At 25.5% G+C, this 20,404-nt stretch overlaps 1 protein-coding gene and 1 long non-coding RNA gene across 3 annotated transcripts in view; both read left to right on the top strand.

Annotated features, from left to right (window-relative positions):
- LOC148944346 (uncharacterized) overlaps positions 1 to 20,404 on the top strand; it is a 574,325-nt gene that overhangs the window by 133,600 nt on the left and 420,321 nt on the right. The window lies entirely within an intron of this gene.
- LOC148944347 (uncharacterized) overlaps positions 1 to 20,404 on the top strand; it is a 98,032-nt gene that overhangs the window by 49,659 nt on the left and 27,969 nt on the right. Inside the window, exon 2 of one of the 2 annotated variants that reach the window (XR_016142815.1) lies at positions 14,325 to 14,387. The exons of the other annotated variant lie outside the window; for it this stretch is intronic. This is a non-coding gene — a long non-coding RNA (uncharacterized LOC148944347). The remainder of the gene's footprint in view (positions 1 to 14,324; positions 14,388 to 20,404) is intronic. 2 annotated transcript variants of the gene reach the window in all.

Raw genomic sequence — 20,404 nt, forward strand, 5'->3', positions numbered from 1 at the left:
GACCTTCAGTTGTTGTGATTTTAAAAGTTCCGATTTTATTTTAGCCAATCGTGTTTAACAAAAAAACAAAGGAATTATTTACTGACATTAAGTTGTTGTGATTTTAAAATTTATTTCTTTTTTTTAAGCAAATCGTGTTTAACAAAAAAAACAAAGGAATTATTTACTGACCTTCAGTTGTTGTTATTTTAAAACTTCCGATTTTATTTCGGCCAGTCGTGTTTAAAAAAAAAAAAAAAAAGGAATTATTTAATGACCGTAATTTGTTTTTATTTTAAGATTTAAAATTTTATTTAATACAATCGTATTTAACAAAAAAAAGGAATTATTTAATGACCTTAAGTTGTGATTTTAAAAGTTCCGCTTTTATTTAAACCAATCATGTTTAACAAAAAAAACAATGGAATTATTTAATGACCTTCAGTTGTTATGATTTTAAAAGTTCTGATTTTTTTTCAGCCAATCTTTTTTAAAAAAAAAAAAAACAAATTAATAATTTACTGACCTTTTGTTGTTGTGATTTTAAAATTTGCTATTTTATTTAATCCAATAGTTTTTAAAAAAAAAAAAAAAAGGAATTTTTTAATGAAATTCAGTTGTGATTTTAAAAGTTCCACTTTTATTTCATACAATCGTGTTTAACAAAAAAAACAACGGAATTATTTACTGACCTTTAGTTGTTGTGATTTTTAAAGTTCCGTTTTTATTTCAGCCAATAGTGTTTAACAAAAAAAACAAAGGAATTATTTACTGACCTTCAGTTGTGATTTTAAAAGTTCCGCTTTTATTTCAACCAATCGTGTTTAAAAAAAAAAAAAAAATGAATCGTTTAATGACCTTCATTTTTTGTGATTTTAAAAGTTACACTTTTATTTCAGCCAATCGTGTTTAACAAAAAAAAAACAAAGGAATTATTTACTGACCTTCAGTTGTGATTTTAAAAGTTCCGCTTATATTTCAACCAAAAGTGTTTAAAAAAAAAAAAAATGGAATTATTTAATGACCTTCAGTTTTTGTGATTTTAAAAGTTCTGCTTTTGTTTCAGCCTATCGTGTTTAACAAAAAAAAACACAGGAATTATTAACTGACCTTCAGTTGTTGTGATTTTAAAAGTTCCGCTTTTATTTCAGCCCATGGTGTTTAAAAAAAAAAAAAAAAGGAGTCATTTACTGACATTCAGGTGTTGTGATTTTAAAAGTTACGCTTTTATTTAAGCCAATCGTGTTAAACAAAAAAAACAACGGAAATAATTACTGAACTTCAGGTGTTTTGATTTTAAATGTTCCGCTTTTATTTCAGCCAAACGTGTTTAAGAAAAAAACAATGGAATTATTTACTGACATTCAGTTGTTGTGATTTTAAAAGTTCTGCTTTTTGTTTCAGCCAATCGTGTTTAACAAAAAAAACAAAGGAATTATTTAATGACCTTCAGTTGTTGTGATTTTAAAAGTTCCGCTTTTATTTCAGCCAATCGTGTTTAAAAAAAAAAAAACCAGCGGAATTATTTACTGACCTTCAGTTGTTGTGATTTTAAATGTTCCACTTTTGTTTCAGTCAATCGTGTTAAAAAAAAACAAAGGAATTATTTACTGACCTCGAGTTGTGATTTTAAGAGTTCCGCTTTTATTTCAGCCAATCGTGTTTAACAAAAACAAAGGAATTATTTACTGGACCTTCAGTTGTTGTTATTTTAAAATTTCCCATTTATTTCAGCCTATCGTTTTTAACAAAAAAAAACTAAGGAATTATTTAATGACCTTTAGTTGTTGTGATTTTAAAAGTTAATTGTTTTTTTAAGACAGTCGTTTTTAACAAAAAAAACAAAGGAATTATTTACTGAACTTAAGTTTTTGTGATTTTAAAAGTTCCGCTTTTTTTTCAACCAATAGTGTTTAACAAAAAAAAGTTGAATTATTTACTGACCATCAGTTGTTGTGATTTTAAAATTTATGCTTTTTTTTAAACAAATCATTTTTAACAAAAAAAAAAAATGGAATCATTTACTGACCTTCAGTTTTTGTTATTTTAAATGTTACGATTTTTTTTAACCAACTATTTTTTAACAAAAAAAAAAAAAAAGGAATAATTTAATGACCTTAATTTTTTTTTTTTTTAATATTTCAAATTTTAATTAATCCAAACTTGTTTAAAAAAAAAAAAACGGCATTATTTACTGACCTTCAGTTGTTGTGATTTTAAATGTTCCACTTTTATTTCAGCCAATCGTGTTTAAAAAAAAAAAACAAAGGAATTATTTACGGACCTTCAGTTGTTGTGATTTTAAAAGTTCTGCTTTTGTTTCAGCCAATCGTTTTTAAAAAAAAAAAAAAAAAGAAATTATTTACTGACCTTCAGTTGTTGTGATTTTAATCGCCAATCGTGTTAAACAAAATCGTTTTTTAAGCCAATCGTGTTTAACAAAAAAAAACAACGTTAAGATTTTAAAACTTATGCTTTTATTTCAGCCAATCGTGTTTAAAAAAAACAATGTAATTATTCACTGACCTTCAGTTGTTGTGATTTTAAAAGTTCCGCTTTTATTTCAGCCAATCGTGTTTAAAAAAAAAAAAAAATAAATTATTTAATGACATTAAGTTGTTGTGATTTTAAAAGTCCCGCTTTTATTTAAGACAATAGTGTTTAAAAAAAAAAACAAATTAATCGTTTACTGACCGTAAGTTGTTGTTATTTTAAAATTTCCTCTTTTTTTTCATCCAATCTTTTTTAACAAAAAAAAAAAAAAAGGAATCATTTACTTACATTCAGTTTTTGTTTTTTTAAGATCTCAGATTTTATTTCAGCCAATCGTGTTTAACAAATTAAAAAAAATGAAATTATTTACTGACCTCCAGTTGTTGTTATTTTAAAAGTTCCGCTTTTTTTTAAATCAATCGTTTTTAACAAAAAAAACAAAGGAATAGTGTACTGAACGTAAGTTATTTTGATTTTAAAATTTACACTTTTATTTACTCCCAACGTTTTTAACAAAAAAAAACAAAGGAAATAATTACTTAAATTCATTTTTGATTTTAAAATTTACGCTTTTATTTCAACCAAACGTGTTTTACAAAAAAAACAAAGGAATTATTTACTGACCTTCAGTTGTTGTGATTTTAAAAGTTCTGCTTTTGTTTCAGCCTATCGTGTTTAAGAAAAAAAAACACAGGAATTATTTACTGAACTTCAGTTGTTGTGATTTTAAAAGTTCCGCTTTTATTTCAGCCAATCGTGTTTAAAAAAACAAAAAAAAGGAGTCATTTACTGACCTTCAGTTGTTGTGATTTTAAAAGTTCCGCTTTTATTTCATCCAAACGTGTTAAAAAAAAAAAACAACGGAATTATTTACTGACTTTCAGTTGTTGTGATTTTAATTTTTCCGCTTTTATTTAAGCAAATAGTTTGTAACAAAAAAAAAATGGAATTATTTACTGACATTAAGGTGTTGTGATTTTAATAGTTCTGCTTTTTGTTTCAGACAATCTTGTTTAACAAAAAAAACAAAGGAATTATTTACTGACCTTCAGTTGTTGTGATTTTAAATTTTCCGCTTTTATTTAATCCAATCGTTTTTAACAAAAAAAAACAGCGGAATTATTAACTTACCTTCATTTGTTGTTATTTTAAATGTTCCGCTTTTATTTAAGCCAATCGTGTTTAAAAAATAAAAAAAATGGAATTATTTACTGACCTCCTGTTGTTGTGATTTTAAAAGTTCCTCTTTTATTTAAACCAATCGTTTTTAACAAAAAAAAAAGGAATTTTTTAATGACCTTCAGTTTTTTTGATTTTTAAAATTTCCGATTTTTTTTAAGCCAAACGTGTTTAAAAAAAAAATAAAACGGAATTATTTAATGACCTTCTGTTGTTGTGATTTTAAGATTTCCGCTTTTGTTTAAGCCAAACGTTTTTAAAAAAAAAAAAAAAGGAATTATTTACTGACCTTCAGTTGTTTTGATTATAAAAGTTCCGCTTTTATTTAATCCAATCGTGTTTAACAAAAAAAAACAAAGGAATTATTTACTGACCTTCAGTTGTTGTGATTTTAAATTTTCCTCTTTTGTTTCATCCAATAGTGTATAAAAAAAAACACAGGAATTATTTAAAGACATTGAGTTGTGATTTTAATACTTAATATTTTTTTTAATCCACGAGTGTTTAACAAAAAAACAAAAGAATTGTTTAATGTACCTTCAGTTGTTTTGTTTTTAAGAGTTACGCATTTATTTAAACCTATAGTGTGTAACAAAAAAAACAAAGGAATCATTTAATGAACTTCAGTGGTTGTAATTTTAAATGTTATGCTTTTATTTCAGCCAATAGTGTTTAACAAAAAAAAAAGGAATTATTTTCTGACCTTCAGTTGTGATTTTAAAAGTTCTGCTTTTATTTCAGCCAATAGTGTTTAACAAAAAAAAACAAAGGAATTATTTACTGACCTTCAGTTGTTGTGATTTGAAAAGTTCCGCTTTTATTTTAGCCAATCGTGTTTAACAAAAAAACAAAGGAATTATTTACTGACAATCAGTTTTTGTGATTTTAAAAGTTATTGATTTTGTTTCAGCCAAACGTGTTTAACAAAAAAAACACATGAATTATTTACTGACCTTCAGTTTTTGTGATTTTAAAAGTTCCGATTTTATTTAATCCAAACGTGTTTAAAAAAAAAAAAAAAATTAATTATTTACTTACCGTTAGTTGTTGTGATTTTAAAAGTTCCACTTTTATTTCAGCCAATCGTCTTTAACAAAAAAAAGGAATTATTTACTGACCTTCAGTTGTGATTTTAAAAGTTCCGCTTTTATTTAAACCAATCGTGTTTAACAAAAAAAAAAAAGGAATTATTTAATTAACTTCAGTTGTTTTTATTTTAAAAGTTCAGCTTTTTTTTCAAACAATCTTGTTTAAAAAAAAAAAAAAACAAATGAATAAATTAATGAACTTCTGTTGATGTGATTTTAAAAGTTCCGCTTTTATTTAAGCCAATCGTGTTTGAAAAAAAAAAAAAAAGAAATTATTTACTGACCTTCAGTTTTGATTTTAAAAGTTACACTTTTATTTCAAACAAAAGTGTATAAAAAAAAAAAAAAAAGGAATTATTTACTTACATTCAGTTGTTTTGATTTTAAATGTTCCGCTTTTTTTTCAACCAATCGTGTTTAAAAAAAAAACAAAGGAATTATTTAATGACCTTCAGTTGTTGTTATTTTAAAAGTTCCACTTTTTTTTCAGCCAATCGTTTTTAACAAAAAAAACAAAGGAATTATTTACTGACCGGCTGTTGTGATTTTAAAAGTTCATCTTTTATTTAAAACAATCGTTTTTAAAAAAAAAAAAAACAATGAATAATTTAATGAACTTAAGTTTTTGTTATTTTTAAAATTTCTGCTTTTAATTAAGCCAATCATTTTTAACAAAAAAAAAACAACGGAATTATTTACTGACCTTAAGTTGTTGTGATTTTAAAAGTTCCGCTTTTGTTTCAGCCAATCGTGTTTAACAAAAAACCAAAAGGAATTATTTAATAACCATAATTTGTTTTGATTTTAAAAGTTCCGCTTTTATTTCAACCAATCATTTTGAAAAAAAAAAAAACCAAGGAATCATTTACTTACCTTCAGTTGTTGTGATTTTTAAAAGTTCTGCTTTTAATTCAGCCAATCGTGTTTAACAAAAAAAAAAAAACGGAATTATTTACTGACCTTCAGTTTAGTTTATTGTAAGATTTCCGATTTTATTTAAGACAAAATTGTTTAAAAAAAAAAAAAGGAATTATTTTAATAACTTAATGTTGTTTGATTTTAAAATTTACTATTTTATTTAAGACAAAAGTTTTTAAAAAAAAAAAAAAAACTGAATTATTTAATGACCTTCAGTTGTTGTGATTTTAAAACTTACGATTTTTTTTCATCCACACTTTTTTAAAAAAAAAAAAGGAATTATTTACTGACCTTGAGTTGTGATTTTAAGAGTTCCGCTTTTATTTCAGCCAATCGTGTTTAACAAAACAAACAAAGGAATTTTTTACTGGACCTTCAGTTGTTGTGATTTTAAAAGTTCTGCTTTTATTTAAGCCAATCATGTTTAACAAAAAAAAAAAGGAATCATTTAATGACCTTCAGTTGTTGTTATTTTAAAAGATCCGCTTTTATTTCATCCACTCTTTTTTAAAAAAAAAAAAAAAAAATTAATTATTTTATTAACTTAAGGTGTTTTTTTAAAAGTTATTGTTTTTTTTAAGCCAAAATTGTTTAAAAAAAAAAAAAAGGAAGCATTTAATGACCTTCAGTTGCTGTGATTTTAAAAGTTCCACTTTTATTTCAGCAAATCGTGTTTAAAAAAAAAAAAAAGGAATCATTTACTGACCTTCAGTTGTTGTGATTTTAAAAGTTCCGCTTTTATTTCAAACAATCGTGTTTAACATGAAAAACAATGGAATTGTTTACTGACCTTCAGTTGTTGTGATTTTAAAAGTTCTGCTTTTTTTTCATCCAATCGTGTTTAACAAAAAAAAACAAAGGAATTATTTAATGACCTTCACTTTTTGTGATTTTAAAATTTCCGCTTTTATTTCAACCAATCGTGTTTAACAAATAAAAAAAATGAAATTATTTAATGACCTCCAGTTGTTGTGATTTTAAAAGTTCCGCTTTTATTTCAATCAATCGTTTTTAACAAAAAAAACAAATGAATCGTTTACTGACCTTAAGTTATTTTGATTTTAAAAGTTCCGCTTTTATTTAAACCAAAAGTTTTTAAAAAAAAAAAAAAAATTAATTATTTACTGACCTTCAGTTGTTATTTTAAAATTTCCGCTTTTATTTAAAACAATAGTTTTTAACAAAAAAACAAAGAAATTATTTAATGACCTTCAGTTTTTGTGATTTTAAAATTTCTGTTTATTTTTAAGCCAATCGTTTTTAACAAAAAAAACACAGGAATTATTTACTGACCTTCAGTTGTTGTGATTTTAAAAGTTCCGATTTTATTTAATCAAATGTTGTTTAAAAAAAAAAAAAAAAATGAGTAATTTACTGACATTCAGTTGTTGTGATTTTAAAAGTTACGCTTTTATTTAAGCCAATCGTGTTAAAAAAAAAAAAAAAAAGAATTATTTACTTACCTTCAGTTGTTGTGATTTTAAATGTTCCGCTATTATTTCAGCCAATCGTGTTTAAGAAAAAAACAAAGGAATTATTTACTGACATTCAGTTGTTGTGATTTTAAAAGTTCTGCTTTTTGTTTCAGCCAATCGTGTTTAACAAAAAAAACAAAGTAATCATTTAAGGACCTTCTGTTGTTGTTATTTTAAAAGTTCCGCTTTTATTTCATCCAATCTTTTTAAACAAAAAAAAAACAGCGGAATTATTTACTGACCTTCATTTGTTTTTATTTTAAAAGTTACAATTTTATTTCATCCAATCGTGTTTAACAAAAAAAAAAAATGGAATTATGTAATGACCTTCAGTTGTTGTGATTTTTAAAAGTTTCGCTTTTATTTAAACCAATCGTGTTTAACAAAAAAAAAAGGAATTATTTACTGACCTTCAGTTGTTGTGATTTTTAAAAGTTCCGCTTTTATTTCAGCCAATCGTGTTTAACAAAAAAAACAAAGGAATTATTTAATGACCATAAGTTGTTTTGATTTTAAAATTTCCGCTTTTATTTAAGCCAAAAGTGTTTAAAAAAAAAAAAAAAGGAATTATTTACTGACCTTCAGTTGTTGTGATTTTAAAAGTTACGCTTTTATTTAATCCAAACGTGTTTAACAAAAAAAAACAAAGGAATTATTTAATTAACATATTTTTTTTTTTTTTTAAAATTTACTATTTTTTTTAAGCCAATATTGTTAAAAAAAAAAAAATGAAATATTTACTGACCTTCAGTTGTGATTTTAAGAGTTCCGCTTTTATTTCAGCCAATCGTGTTTAACAAAAAAACAAAAGAATTATTTAATGGACCTTCAGTTGTTGTGATTTTAAAAGTTCATCTTTTATTTAAGCCAATCGTGTTTAACAAAAAAAAAAAAGAATAATTTAATGAACATCAGTGGTTGTGATTTTAAAAGTTCCGCTTTTATTTAAGCCAATCGTGTTTAACAAAAAAAACAAAGGAATTATTTTCTGACCTTCAGTTTTGATTTGAAAAGTTCTGCTTTTGTTTCAGCCAATCGTGTTTAACAAAAAAAAAACAAAGGAATTATTTACTGACCTTCAGTTGTTGTGATTTGAAGAGTTCTGCTTTTATTTTAACCAAACGTGTTTAAAAAAAAAAAAAAATGAATTATTTACTTAAATTCAGTTGTTGTGATTTTAAAATTTCTTGCTTTTTTTTAAGCCAATCGTTTTTAACAAAAAAAACAAAGGAACTATTGACTGACCTACAGTTGTTGTGATTTTAAGTTTTCTGACTGTGTTTCAGTCAATCTTTCTTAAAAAAAAAAACAAAGGAATTATTTACTTACATTCAGTTGTTGTGTTTTTAAAATGTAAGCGTTTATTTAAACCAATCGTGTTTAACAAAAAAAAGGAATTATTTACTGACCTTCAGTTGTGATTTTAAAAGTTCCGCTTTTATTTCAACCAATCGTGTTTAACAAAAAAAACAAAGGAATTATTTACTGACCTTCAGTTGTTGTGATTTTAAAAGTTCTGCTTTTGTTTCAACCAATCGTGTTTAACAAAAAAAACAAACAAAGGAATCATTTACTGACCTTTTGTTGTTGTGATTTTAAAAGTTCCGCTTTTATTTCAGCCAATCGTGTTTAACAAAAAAAAACAAAGGAATTATTTACTGACCTTCAGTTGTGATTTTAAAAGTTACACTTTTATTTAAGCCAATCGTGATTAACAAAAAAAAACAACGGAATTATTTACTGACCTTCAGTTGTTGTGATTTTAAAAGTTCTGCTTTTTTTTCAGCAAATCGTTTTAAAAAAAAAAACAAAGGAATCATTTACTGACCATCATTTTTTATTATTATTAGAGTTCAGCTTTTATTTAATACAATCGTGTTTAACAAAAAAAAACAAAGGAATTATTTAATGAACGTGAGTTGTTGGGATTTTAGAAGTTCATATGTTATTTAAAAACATAGTGTTTAACAAAAAAAAAACAAAGGAATCATTTACTTACCTTCAGTTGTTGTTTTTTTTAAAAGTTCTGCTTTTAATTCAGCCAATCGTGTTTAACAAAAAAAAAAAAACGGAATTAGTTACGGACCTTACTTTGTTCTGATATTAAAAGGTTTTTTTTTATTTAATTCAAACGTTTTTAACAAAAAAAAAAAAGGAATCATTTAATGACCTTCAATAGTAGTGTCTTTAAAATGTACGCTTTTGTATAAGCCAATAGTTTTTAAAAAAAAAAAAAAAAATGAATTATTTGATTACTTTAAGTTGTTGTGATTTTAAAACTTCCTCTTTTGTTTCAGCCTATCGTGTTTAAAAAAAAAAGGAATTATTTACTGACCTTGAGTTGTGATTTTAAGAGTTCCGCTTTTATTTCAGCCAATCGTGTTTAACAAAACAAACAAAGGAATTTTTTACTGGACCTTCAGTTGTTGTGATTTTAAAAGTTCTGCTTTTATTTAAGCAAATCATGTTTAAAAAAAAAAAAAAGTAATCATTTAATGACCTTCAGTTGTTTTTATTTTAAAAGCTCCGCTTTTATTTAATCCACTATTTTTTAACAAAAAAAAAAACAAAGGAATTAGTTTATGAACTTCAGGTGTGATTTTAAAAGTTATTCTTTTTTTTAAGCCAATATTTTTTAAAAAAAAAAAAAAGCAAGCATTTAATGACCTTCTGTTGTTGTGATTTTAAAAGTTCCACTTTTATTTCAGCAAATCGTGTTTAAAAAAAAAAAAAAGGAATCATTTAATGACCTTCAGTTGTTGTGATTTTAAAAGTTCCGCTTTTATTTCAAACAATAGTGTTTAAAATGAAAAACAAAGGAATTGTTTACTGACCTTCAGTTGTTGTGATTTTAAAAGTTCTGCTTTTGTTTCAACCAATAGTGTTTAACAAAAAAACCAAAGGAATCATTTACTGACCTTCAGTTGTTGTGATTTTAAAAGTTCCGCTTTTATTTCAGCCAATCGTGTTTAACAAAAAAACAAAGGAATCATTTAATGACCTTCAGTTGTTGTGATTTTAAAAGATCTGCTTTTGTTTCAGCCAATAATTTTTAACAAAAAAAACAACGGAATCATTTAATTACCTTCAGTTGTTGTGATTTTAAAAGTTACAATTTTATTTCAACCAATCGTGTTTAAAAAAAAAAAAGCAAAGGAATCATTTAATGAACTTAATTTGTTGTGATTTTAACATTTCCGCTTTTATTTCAGCCAATCGTGTTTAACATAAAAAAAAAAAAGTTGTTATTTTAAAAGTTATGCTTTTGTTTCAGCCAAACGTTTTTAAAAAAAAAAAAAAGGAATTATTTAATGAACTTCAGTTGTTGTGATTTTAAAATTTTCGCTTTTATTTCAGCCAATCGTGTTTAAAAAAAAAAATGGAATTATTTAATTACCATCAGTTGTTGTGATTTTAAAACTTAAGCTTTTATTTCAGCCAATCCTGTTTAAAAAAAAAACAAAGGAATTATTTACTGACCTCCAGTTGCTGTGATTTTAAAAGTTCCGCTTTTATTTCAGCCAATCGTGTTTTGAACTTCAGTTGTTGTGATTTTAAAAGTTCTGCTTTTGTTTCAGCCAATCGTTTTTAACAAAAAAAAACACCAAAGGAATTATTTACTGACCTTCAGTTGTTGTGATTTTAAAAGTTCCGTTTTTATTTCAGCCAATCGTGTTTAACAAAAAAAACAACGTTGTGATTTCAAAAGTTCTTCTTTTATTTCAGCCAATCGTGTTTAAAAAAACAAAGGGATTATTTACTGACCTTTAGTTGTTGTGATTTTAAAAGTTCCGCTTTTATTTAAGCCAATCGTGTTTAACAAAAAAAATGGCATTATTTACTGATCTTCAGTTGTTTTGATTTTAAAATTTCAGCTTTTATTTCATCCAATCGTTTTTAAAAAAAAAACAAAGGAATTATTTACTGATTTTCAATGCTGCAATTATTGGAAAAGAAGATATTTGTAATATAATTCGTTTTCAGTAAAGCACCAATGACGTAGTAAGCCTTAGACTTTTACTGTTAGGGAAGGGGGCAGTATCCAAACTCTTTTTTGTAGTGAAGCTACATTTGTCTTGAACGATCCTGGAAAGAACTAATAAAATTAAACTAAATATTTTTTACATAATGACATTCATTGCTGAAAGCTCATCAGTTAAAAATTTAATTTGCTGTAATTTTTATGCTGATTTTCAATGCTGTAATAAGTACAAAAGGAAATATTTGTAATATAATTTGTTTTCAGTAAAGCACCAATGACGTAGTTTGCTTTAGACTTAGAAAGTGAAAGAAGGAGGGAAAAACCAAACTCTTGTCTTTAGAGATTTTTGTTCGTTTCCAGCTGGATTTTCATATTCAATTTAAATTTCACTTGTTTTAAGATTTAGTTGCTCGTTCATATTAGTAGGCATTGTTTGTTTGTTTGCTATGATTGTTTATTTAACTTCTGTTCGTTTTGGGTTTCATTTATGCCTCAATAGAAAAATATTTTTGTTCGTTTTAAACTTGATTTGCATATTCAACTTAAGCTTTACTCGTTTTGAGATTTACTTATTCATTTATATTAGTCCATGTTGTATGTTTTTTTGCTATGATTAATTAAAAAAAAAATTTCAAGAAAATAGGTTTTTCAAAAAAAGTAACGAACTCCATTAAACCAAAACAAACAAAAATAGAATCAAATAATCTACCAAGATTGCAACTACCACAAATCAGTATCAATAAATACATGAAACCCAAAACAAACAGAAATTAAAACAAATAAAAGTCAAACTCAAAACGAGCAGAAAATAATATGAGTAGGGCTCTAAAGCCAAAACCTTATGAAAGCCAGAATTTAAATTGTACTTTACTGAAAAAAATTAAAATGAATTTACAGAAAAAATCTGCTGTCAGTTTAATATACATATGCTGATATTTATTTTTTAGAATCTTAATCCAATTTTGATTTCTTAAAGTCAGAAAAGTGAAAACATTTCAAAGAATTTTTTTTCAATAAAGTACAAATTATATTCTAGCTTTTAGAAAGCTTGGAGTTTAGAACCCTATTCATATTAATTTCTGCTCGTTTTGAGTTTGACTCTTATTTATTTTTATTTCTGTTTGTTTTGGGTTTCATTTATTTATTGATACTGATATGTGGTAGTTGTATTCTTGGTAGATTATTTGATTCTATTTTTGTTCATTTTGGTTTAATGGAGTTCTTTACTTTTTAAAATACTTATTTTTCGAACAAGTTTTTTAATAAATTTCTGTTCGTTTTACATTGACATAATCTTTTTCAGGGAGAAACACTGAGCCTTTTCTAAAGTTAAACAACCATCCCTTCCGTAAAAACCTTAAATACCCCCCAGAAATGTCAATATGCCAGTTAAGAAAAAAAAACTGTGTAGCCGATTTTAAAGCCGGGCCTCGGCACTTGGCATGTCGTAGGCTGTGGTAGGCATATATTGATTCTTGTTAGAAGTAGTAACCTCCTACTGAGTCAGCTTTGCTTGCTACTCTTTCCTTGGGAAAACAGATTGCTCCCCAGGAGACACATAGAACGTTGAAGGGTCCGAATGACTTGTAATCAGCATTTACGTAGTTTATGGTGTCTTCGTAGGTTTGTACTGGGTTTTATGCCACAATTTGTTGGTCTCAAAGATTGTGATGGTGCTGTTCTTCTAACGTAAAATTTATTTCAGTTTGACCTTCATTTTTGGCTCGTTCTGATTATTTGCCGTCGCTTGTCTTCTAACAGGATAATTCTATTTTTCGCTCTTTTTTTTACACGTTCTGATACTCGCTTTTTCGTGGTTACTTGTAGTTCTCACTGCCACTTATCTTTTAACCACATGTTTCATTGTTGTCGCTGTGGTATATCTTATAGCCTTATATTTCTTTGCTCTTCGCTTTTGTTTTTGAGTAGTTGTGATTCTTGCTGCTGCTTATCTTCCAACCGTGTGTTTTTTTTATTCTTCACTTTTATTTTTAACTCGTTGTAATTTTTGCTGATGGAAGTATTCTAACTGTAAATTTATTTGTTCTTCATTTTCATTTTTCATTACTTTAGACATTTTGAATATCCTTTACCTTAGCTGCTCGGATTGGTCTTGTCCCGTTTGATGGTCAATGTTGTTCATTTGTCCTCTATGCATTATGAAACTGCTTAAAAAGCCTTTTCCAAATACGCTAATTAGGCTTGGTATTTTATACTGGGCCATGTTCCTTTTGTAATGTTTCATGTGTCACAGATGTAATTCCGGTAATTTGATTTCATTAAGTTCATTTTGTTGCGTTGAAAACAATAAGCTTACGGGTGTTTACTCCAGTAAGTTTTTCAGAAAAAATTAATAAGTTTTTCAGAAAAAAGTAAAGAACTCCATTAGACCAAAAATGAACAAAAATAGAATCAAATAATCTACCAAGCATACAACTACCGTAAATCAGTATTAATAAATAAATGAGACAAATTAAAATAAATAACAGAGTCAAGCTCAAAATGATTGCAAATTAATACGAGTAGAGTTGGAAGCCCCTATGCTTTCTAAAAGCCGAATTGTAATTTGTACTTTACAGAAACAAATTCAAAAGAATACGCATTGTCAGTTTAACATAAACATGCTGATATTTATTCCGTAAAATCTTGATTAATTTTTGATTTCTTAAAGGTATAAAAGTGAAAACATTTAAAAGAAATTTTTTTCAGTAAAGTATAAATTATATTCTGGCTTTTACAAAGCAAAGGGGTTGTAGAATTTGTGGTACTTGTATGCTTGGTAGATTATTTGATTCTATTTTTGTTCATTTTGTTCAATTTATTAATGTATGTAAAACTGTAAGGGTTTTTGGAAAAACATGGCACTTTGCCGTGGTGTAATCTGTTTAATGGTAAGTATACCTATACATAGTTGATCTTGCTCTAAATAGATAATAGATAATTGCTATAAATATATAATTTAAATATGGTCGTTTTTATCCAACAGTTTATTGCTTTATCTTAGGCAACCACACCGATTCTATTTCGTATGAATTTTTGCGCAATTTGTTTGATTTTTTTAGTTTTTTCAAATATAACGAGATTATTATAACTGCATTGCCATCCTCAGAAAGTAAAAAACTATACCATCCATTTTGTGGCAGTTATAATGGAAGTAATATACTGCTTCATTATAATGTCTTGAAGTAAGTACCGTACCTTTTTTTTCAGTTTATGCTCAAAACCTACTAACTGATGATGATGAAGATGCAGCAAACAGACTGTTTTTTGGAGGTAATATTTTTTCAAAGTTAGATAGTTTATTGTATCTGCCGGCCAAATGTTCATAAAATATACCACTTTATGTTCTGGGCTCGGTAGTCCATCTTTAATGCGTTTGAAGTTTGACTTGATTACTCATTTTAATTTCTTCTCAGCTACTCATTAATTTTGATGAAATTCGTCTTTTCATAATGATTTCTGTCATTTAATAAATAGGCTTACCATCAGTGATCATCATTGATTATGATCACATTATTAATTACTACAGTTCATTGTATGTTTTTCTTTCAATATTTATTGCTTTATTATTGGTTCATCTTCTTATCTTTTGTGTGACGGGTTTCCGAATATACGTACATATATATATATATATATATATATATATATATATATATATATATATATATATATATATATATATATATATATATATATATATATATATATATATATATATATATATATATATATATATATATATATATATATATATATATATATATATATATATATATATATATATATATATATATATATATATATATATATATATATATATATATATATATATATATATATATATATATATATATATATATATATATATATATATATATATATATATATATATTTATATATATATATATATATATATATATATATATATATATATATATATATATATATATATATATATATATATATATATATATATATATATATATATATATATATATATATATATATATATATATATATATATATATATATATATATATATATATATATATATATATATATATATATATATATATATATATATATATATATATATATATATATATATATATATATATATATATATATATATATATATAATAATATATATATATATATATATATATATATATATATATATATATATATATATATATATATATATATATATATATATATATATATATATATATATATATATATATATATATATATATATATATATATATATATATATATATATATATATATATATATATACATGTATATATATATATAAACTAAAACTTTGAGCTATGTCTATAAGCTAAAACTCTAAATTCTTAACTATAACTAAACTAAACTTTACCTCTAACTAAAACTCTAAGCTAAGACTCTAAGGTAAAAACTCTAAACTGTTAAATAAAACTACACTAAACTAGAACTCTAACAAAAAATCTAAGCTAATAATCTAAGATAAAATTCTTAACTCTTAACTATATTTAAACTAAACTAAACCTCGAGTAAAAGCTCCAAGCTAAGACTCCAAGATAAAACTCTAAACTCTTAACTATTACTAAACTAAACTTCAACTCTAACTAAACTCTAAGCTAAGACTCAAAACTAAAACTCTAAACTCTTAAATAAAACTAAACTAAACTAGAACTTTAACAAAAACTCTAAGCTAAGACTCTAAACTCTTAACTAAAACTAAACTAAACTAGAACTCTAACTAAAACTCCAAGCTAAGACTCTAAGCTTAAAATATAAACTCTTAACTAAAACTAAACAGAACTAGAACTCTAACTTAAGCTCTTAGCTAAGACTCTAAGCTAAAACTCTAAACTCTTAACTAAAACTAAACTAAACTAGAACTCGAAGTAAAACTCTAAGCTAAGACTCTGAGGTAAAACTCTAAGCTCTTAACTATAACTAAACTAAAATTGAACTCTAACTAAAGCTCTAAGCTAAGACTCTAGGCTAAAACTCTAAACTCTTAACTAAAACTTAACTAAACTACAACTTTAACTAAAACTTTAAGCTATCACTATAAGCTAAAACTCTAAATTCTTAACTATAACTAAACTAAACTTCAACTCTAACTAAAACTCTAAGCTAAGACTCTAAGGTAAAACTCTAAACTCTTAACTAAAACTAAAATAGAACTCTAACAAAAACTCTAATTTAAGACTCTAAACTCTTAACTATAGCTAAACTAAACTAGAACTCTAACTAAAACTCTAAGCTAAGACTCTAAGATAAAACTCTAAACTCTTAACTAAAACTAAACTAAACTAGAACTCTAACTAAAGCTCTTAGCTAAGACTATAAGATAAAACTCTAAACTCTTAACTAAAACTAAACTAAACTAGAGCTCTAAGTAAAACTCTAAGCTATGACTCTAAGTTAAAACTCTAAACTCTTAACTAAAACTAAACTAAAATAGAAATTAAACAAAAACTCTAAGCTAAGACTCAGGGGTAAAACTCTAAACTATTAACTAAAACTAAACCAAACTAGAAGTTCAACAAAACTCTAAGCTAAGACAAAAACTCTAAGCTAATACTCAAAGATAAAACTCTAAACAATTAACTAAAACTAAACTAAACTAGAACTCTAAGTAAAACTCTAAGCTATGACTTTAAGGTTAAACTCTAAACTCTTAACTATAACTAAACTAAACTTCAGCGCTAACTAAAACTCTAAGCTAAGACTCTAAGATAAAACTCTAAACTCTTAACTAAAACTAAACTAGAGCTTTAACAAAAACTCTAAGCTAAGACTCTAAGCTAAAAACTCTAAACTCTTAACTAAAACTAAACTAAACTAGAACTCTAACTAAAGCTCTAAGCTAAGACTAGAAGATAAAACTCTAAACTCTTAACTATAACTAAACTAAACTTGAACTCTAACTAAAGCTCTTAGCTAAGACTCTAAGCTAAAACTCTAGACTCTTAACTAAAACTAAACTAAACTAGAGCTCTAAGTAAAACTCTAAGCTATGACTCTAAGGTAAAGCTATAAACTCTTAACTAAAACTAAACTAAACTAGAACTCTAACTGAAGCTCTTAGCTAAGAATCTAAGCTAAAACTCTAAACTCTTAACTATAGCTAAACTAAACTAGAACTCTAACTAAAACTTTAAGCTAAGACTCTAAGCTAAAACTCTAAACTCTTAACTAAACTCTTTACTAAATTTCAACTCTCAGGTTAATAATTGAAAAGTGCCCCAGTTATTAAATACCTAACTAAAACTCTAAACTCTTAACTAAAACTAAACTAAACTAGAACTTCAACAAAAACTAAAAGCTAAGACTCTAAGCTAAAAAAACTCTAAAGTCTTAACTAAAACTAAACTAAATTAGAACTCTAACAAAAACTCTAATCTATGAGTATAAGCTACAACTCTAAACTATTAACTATAACTAAACTAAACTAGAACTTCAACTAAACTCTAAGCTAAGAATCTAAGGTAAAAACTCTAAACTCTTAACTAAAACTAAACTAAACTAGAATTCTAACAAAACTCTAAGCTAAGACTCTAAGGTAAAACTCTAAACTCTTAACTAAAACTAAACTAGAGATTTAACAAAAACTCTAAGCTAAGACTCTAAGCTAAAAACTATAAACTATTAACTAAAACTAAACTAAACTAGATATCTAACTAAAGCTCTAAGCTAAGACTCGAAGATAAAACTCTAAACTCTTAACTAAAACTAAACTAAACTAGAACTCTAACTAAAACTCTAAGCTAAGACTCTAAGCTAAAACTCTAGACTCTTAACTAAACTAAACTAGAGCTCTAAGTAAAGCTCTAAGCTAAGAGTCGAAGGTTAATCTTTAAACTCTTAACTAAAACTAAACTAAACTAGAACTCTAACTTAAGCTCTTAGCTAAGACTCTAAGCTAAAACTCTAGACTCTTAACTATAGCTAAACTAAACTAGAACTCTAACTAAAACTTTAAGCTAAGACTCTAAGCTAAAACTCTAAACTCTTAACTAAACTCTTTACTAAATTTCAACTCTCAGGTTAATAATTGAAAAGTGCCTCAGTTATTAAATACCTAACTAAAAATCTAAACTCTTAACTAAAACTAAACTAAAATATAACTTCAACAAAAACTAAAAGCTAAGACTCTAAGCTAAAAAACTCTAAAGTCTTAACTAAAACTAAACTAAAATAGAACTCTAACAAAAACTCTAAGCTATGAGTCTAAGCTAAAACTCTAAACTCTTAACTATAACTAAACTAAACTATAACTTCAACTAAACTCTAAGCTAAGACTCTGAGGTAAAACTCTAAACTCTTAACTAAAACTAAACTAAACTAGAACTCTAACAAAACTCTAAGCTAAGACTCTAAGGTAAAACTCTAAACTCTTAACTATAACTAAACTAAACTTCAACTCTAACTAAAGCTCTAAGCTAAGACTCTCAGGTGAAACTCTAAACTCTTTACTAAAACTTAACTAAACTTCAACTCTAACAAAAACTCTAAGCTAAGAGTCTAAGCTAAAACTCTAAACTATTAACTATAACTAAACTAAAATTCAACTCTAACTAAAAATCTAAGTTAAACTATAAAATCTTAACTATAACTAATCTAAACTTCAACTCTAACTAAAACTCTAAGCTAAGAGTCTAGGCTAAAGTTCTAAGCTAAAAGCTCTAAACTCTTAACTATAACTAAACTAAACTTCAACTCTAACTAAAACTTTAAGCTAAGACTCTAAGGTGAAACTCTAAACTCTTAACTAAAACTTAACGAAACTACAACTTTAACTAAAACTCTAATATAAGACTTTAAGTTGAAACTATAAAATATTAACTAAAACTTAACGAAACTAGAACTTTAACTAAGACTATAAGCTAAAACTCTAAACTCTTAACTAAGACTAAACTACACTAGAACTCAAACAAAAACCTTAAGCTAAGACTCTAATATAAAACTCTAAACTCTTAACTAAAACTAAACTAAACTAGAACTATAACTAAAACTATAAGATAAGACTCGAAGGTAAGAACTGAAATATTAAATAAAAATAAAATAAAATAGAAATCTAACAAAAACTCTGAGCTAATACTATAAGCTAAAACTCTAAACTCTTAACTAAAACAAAACTAAACTTCAGATCTAACTAAAACTCTAAGCTAAAACTCTAAACTCTTAACTAAATCTAAACTAAACTAGAACTTCAACAAAAACTCTAAGCTAAGACTCTAAGCTAAAAACTCTAAACTATTAACAAAAACTAAACTAAACTAGAACTCTAACAAAACTCTAAGCTAAGACTCTGAGGTAAAACTCTAAACTCTTAACTATAACTAAACTAAAATTCAACTCTAACTAAAGCTCTAAGCTAAGACTCTCAGGTGAAACTCTAAACTCTTTAATAAAAATTAAGTAAACTTCAACTCTAAATAAAACAAACTCTATACTCTTAACTAAAACTAAACTAAACTAGAACTCTAACAAAAACTCTAAGCTAAAACTCTAAACTCTTAACTAAAACTAAACTAAACTAGAACTTCAACAAAAACCTTAATCTAAGACTCTAAGATAAAACTCTAAACTCTTAACTAAAACTAAACTAAACTAGAACTCTAACTAAAACTCTAAGATAAGACTCAAAGATTAAACTATAAACTCTTAACTAAAACTAAACTAAACTAGAACTATAAATAAAACTCTAAGCTAAGACTCTAAGTTAAAACTCTAAACTCTAAACTAAAAAAAAACTAAAATAGAACTCTAACAAAAAATTTAATCTAAGACTCTTAGCTAAAACCCTAAACTATTAACTAAAACTAAACTAAAAATCATATCTAACTAAAACTCTAAGCTAAAACTCTAAACTCTTAACTAAATCTAAACTAAACTAGAACTTCAACAAAAACTCTAAGCTAAGACTCTAAGCTAAAAACTCTAAACTATTAACAAAAACTAAACTAAACTAGAACTCTAACAAAAACTCTAACACAGGTTTCATTGTTGTCGCTGTGGTATATCTTATAGCCTTATATTTCTTTGCTCTTCGCTTTTGTTTTTGAGTAGTTGTGATTTTTGCTACCGTTTATCTTCCAACCGTATGTTTTTTTTTTTCTTCACTTTTATTTTTAACTCGTTGTAATTTTTGCCGATGGAAGTATTCTTACTGTATATATTTGTACTTCATTTTCATTTATCGTTACTTTAGACATTATTTTAATACCCTTTACCTTAGCTACTCGGATTGGTCCCGTTTGATGATCTATGTTGTTCATTTGTCC

The sequence above is a fragment of the Artemia sp. Qi Xiang Cuo genome, chromosome 14 (genome assembly GCF_049724085.1).
Source record: "Artemia sp. Qi Xiang Cuo chromosome 14, ASM4972408v1, whole genome shotgun sequence".
Lineage (NCBI taxonomy): Eukaryota > Metazoa > Arthropoda > Branchiopoda > Anostraca > Artemiidae > Artemia > Artemia sp. Qi Xiang Cuo.